The sequence below is a fragment of the Monodelphis domestica genome, chromosome 5, assembly GCF_027887165.1.
Source record: "Monodelphis domestica isolate mMonDom1 chromosome 5, mMonDom1.pri, whole genome shotgun sequence".
Lineage (NCBI taxonomy): Eukaryota > Metazoa > Chordata > Mammalia > Didelphimorphia > Didelphidae > Monodelphis > Monodelphis domestica.
Genome location: NC_077231.1, coordinates 322,087,377 through 322,092,168, shown reverse-complemented (window position 1 = coordinate 322,092,168; position 4,792 = coordinate 322,087,377).

Here is a 4,792-nt window from a genome sequence, read left to right as displayed (position 1 = left end):
ATAATGGAGTACTATTGTTCTACACAAATGGATAAAATGAATTGTTTCAGGGAAAGATGGGGAATATAAATGCATAGTTAATTAAGATAATATAGGAGAATATTTTATAAAATATTGACAACATCCTAAAGAAAAACATAGTTGAAGTCTTTGAGGATGATGGTCAATACAATGCTCAGACACAATTAAAAAGAATCATAGTGAAGCATACTGTCCATATAGTGTCAGAGAGGTGATGGACTGATGATATAGCATGAAATACACACCCTTTCAGATGAAGTGGCAATTTTATTATTTTTTTTACTATGCACATTTGGTACAAGCAATTTGATTTCCTTTTGTTTTCCAATGAGGGGGCATGAAAAGAAAAGTGGAAAAATGGAGAGAAGAGAAAGACAGTGTGTGTGTGTGTGTGTGTGTGCATGCATGTGTATATGAGAGAGAGAGAGAGAGAGAGAGAGAGAGAGAGAAGAAAGGAAGGCTAGAGATGGAAAAACATGTCGGAGGGAGTTGTTCTGTCCATTCTCCATAACAATGCAATATTCTTTTGGAAAATACAATTCTCTCTGTTTTATACTTTCTCTGATATTGATGACTGATAAAATATTGGATTAAGACCTCTATACCCTATCTAGAAATCTTGTAAGGCTTTGGAAGACACAAGATGGTCTTCTGTTGGAGGTGAACTTTTAAGCAGAATTTTCCTCTATTAAATCAAATGTCATTTAAAAATGATCAATATTTTTAAAAAATCAATCATCAATGAAGAAAGCAGGATCTTGTATTGGCTATACTTTCATCAACTGTCTAGAAAGTTATAGTCTATTAATTTTTTTCTCAGCCTATCTGTTCCCTACTCAATTTTTCATAAAGTACATACTCAGTATTCACATAGGTAATTATCACAAAATTAACCAACCTATTAGTCAGATGGTTCTGTAGTTATTGAAAGGCATAAATAATATTTCTGGGAGGTAGCATTGCTTGTTATTTCATTTAGAAATTTATGTCTTTCCCACTTTGAGGTATCTCATGGAATCTATTCCTCAAAGACTCCCAAATAGTGTGATCTCCAGTATAAGTTTCTTCTCTGTGTATTTGGTCATGTATGAATGTTTTTTCTTACTTCATCATGATAGAATCATTTCAATTTTACATATAACAGATAAAGCCTGAGATTTTTGAGTCTAAATATGGTGGCTCCACTATCATCAACATTGAAAATAGTTTGTTTTTGAAATGCTGGCAAATTGACTACATTTCTATTGGACTTCTTCCAGTTTCTTCTGTAATTGCTTTGAGAATGATCTGTCTTAGTTGGGTCTCATGCCAAGCTTTCTACAGACTCGTTTTCCCCTCTGATGCTCTTTGCTGGTTTGTGATAATTTCAGAATAATTAGAGATCTTTTAAGATAATTAGCATGATCAAGGCCAGTCTCTATGAATAGCAGCTGTCAACAGTCACAAATGAAAGAACAGGTCTTTCTTAGCTGTACATTCTGTGATTCTATATTATCTTCAACAGGAACAAAACCACTTGTATCCCTATGGTTATATATGATCATATGTATACGACAAAAATATTTAAACTGAGACATTGCTCATTCTATTTTAATTCCATTATAATTATCAAATTATATTAACTCCAAGTTTAATAGATCATTTTGATCAATTATTGGGAAAATTGCTAAAATTGTATTGACACCAATTAACAACATTGGGAACAAAGAATGTGATAGCAACTGGAAGACAAATTGTCTTCTTTTAAATTTTGGCAAATCATATTAGAATAAGAATTGTCTTTGGTAGCAATCCTCTTCATGACAAAACAAAAATTTTCCATCCACCCCCTTCCTAGAGAAACAAACTAGATTTCTTCCTCAAGAAGACTATTATAATTTAGAATCAATATTAGTCATTTAGACACTGGTAGTGGAATAGACTCCAGTGAAAAAAAAGAGGGGGGAGAAGATATCATGAACACCTGTTCTTGTAACTTGTGGTTTTGGTATTATTAGTAAAATACAAAATAAACTGAAATAGTGAGATCAAAGTCATTTGAGAGGCTCTTGCTTCCTAAATACAAGTGAAATTTGATTTTACCTAGTCAAATGACAAACATAGTTGCCAACTGCAATGCCACCCCTGGCATTATCTTTAACTAAAGAGAATACCTGGAATTCTATACTATAATCCTACCACACACTCACACACACACACACACACACACACACACACACACAAATGTCTCCTTTAATATCTCTTTTATCATTTATTCTTGAAGGCAGTAAATTGTCAACATTGCTTTTCCTCCATGTTCATCAAGTCTCTAAGAATACATTATCTCTTCCTATTCTCAATGTTATTTCTCTTTAATTTTTAATGATATATTTTGATTAATTTTTTAAATTTCTCTCCCTCCTCATCCCTCCCATTAAAAAACAAAACAAAACAACCTATCAACAAGTAGGGACAGTCAAAATAAATTTCCACATTGGCCAAGTCCAAAAATATATATCTCACTGTTCATCTTGAGACCATCATTTATCTGTCAAGAGGTAGGTAGAGTATTTCATCCATGGTCCTCTAAAATTACAGTTGGTACTTGCATTAATCAGAATTCTTAGGTCTTTCAAAGCTGTTTTGCTTTATAATTTTTTGTTGTATTTATTGTTCTTCTGGTTCTGTTGATTTAATACTGTATCAGATTGTTTGCCAAATTTCTTTGAAAACGTTCTGAATCCTCCCCTCCACCCTGCCCCAGCACACAATCCATTCTAATGAGGGACTGCAATCATTCGCTTGTGCTTTCAATTACAGTCATCCTCAAAGCTGGACAGCCAGTTTCTAGACCTTCTCATGAACAGAAAAGACATTCATTTCTTTATATCAAAATTCTTCAGCACACACAGTGTTATCAGTAAATTAATCCAAATAAGGTACTGAATAGTAAAAATACAGAAATACCAACTTTTTAAAAGGCATTCAGTGCCATTACTTACAAGCCTTTTGAGCAATAAGAACTTGGAAATCATGTAGTCATCTATTTAGGATTTAGCTGCTTTTTTTTAACCTTTAAAAATGCAAAAATAGTTCAGTTGAGGCTAAGGTATTACAGAGCACATGTAAAGGGAAAAGAGAGAAAGAATAGTTGATGGTAGAGGCAGTGAGGTGGCACACTGGACAGAGAGCAAGGCCTAGAGTCAGAAAGACAAATCTTTACATGTTCAAATCTGAACTTAAACACTTTGAAGCTGTGTCACCCTGGGAAAGTCACTTAACCCTTTCTCATCAGTGAAAATGAGCTAGATTTTGAAGGAAATGGCAAACCACTCTAGGCTGTATGACAAGAAAACCCCACTGGGGTATCACAGAGAGTTGAGCGTATCTTTTCTTTCTTTCTTCTTTCTCTTTCTTTCTTTTTCTTTCTTTCTTTCTTTCTTTCTTTCTTTCTTTCTTTCTTTCTTTCTTTCTTTCTTTCTTTCTTTCTTTCTTTCTTTCTTTCTTTCTTTCTTTCTTTCTTTCTTTCTTTCTTTCTTTCTTTCTTTCTTTCTTTCTTTCTTTTCTTTCTTTCTTTCTTTCTTCTTTCTTTCTTTCTCTCTCTCTCTCTTTCTTTCTCTCTCTCTCTCTCTCTTTCTTTCTTTCTCTTTCTTTCTTCTTTCTTTTTCTTCTTCTTTTCTTCTTCTTCCTCTTCCTCCTCCTCCTCTTCTTGTTCTTGTTCTAATTCTTCTTCTTGTTCTAGTTCTAGTTCTTGTTCTTGTTCTTCTTGTTCTTGTTCTTGTTGTTGTTGTTGTTGTTGTTGTTCTTCTTCTTCTTCTTCACATTTTAGGACCTTATGAAGTCAATTCATTGTTACATTGATTCTTTTTAGACTTGGATTTCTTCAGACTGGATAATTACTACTAGTAGAGATCACCAACACTTGTATATCTGAGAGTAAATGAGAATTTCATAAGCACTGTTGACTTTTCCACGATCACATAGACAATATAAATAGAAGAAGAAGAACTTGTACCCAAGTCTACTAACTCCAGAGTTGACATTCTATCTGCTCTGCCATTTTACTCCTAAGCATCCTCCTCCTCCTCCTCATTATATCTAGCATGAATATAGTACATACTCTGTGACAGGCATTATGTTATGTGCCTCATTGATCCTCAAGACAACCGTGGCAGATAACTGCTATTATTGGACCCATTTTACAGATGAAGAAACTGAAACAGAGTTAAGGGAATTGCCTAGGTCATATAGGTGGTGATTTTCTGAAATTTCATTTAAACTCAGGTCCTCTGGATTCCAGACCCAGCACTTTTACTACTATTTCTGGGGATATTTTACACACACACACACACACACACACACACACACACACACACACACACACACATCCCTACGTAATATTCTACCAATACTTTATATTCTTTATAAAACATTTTTCTTGATATTTATCTTAATTTTTCAAAATTAATCAGGTTTTCCCTGTATGTATGTATATCTACTACATGTGTATATATGTATGTATGTAAAATTTCTGTCTCTTATCATCCCAGGCTTCCTTTCAATATCAGCTAAAATTCTACCTTTTACAGGAAGCATCATCACGTCTAGTGCCTTCCCTCTCTTGATGCCATCTGATATATCTTGTTTGTACATAACTCTTTGCATATTGTCTTCTTCCCCCCCATTAAACTGTGAGACCCATCAGAGTAGGGATCATCTTTCACTTTTCTTTATGTCTTCAATGCTTGGAAGTGCCTGGCACATAGTAGGCAATTGATAAATATTCATCAAC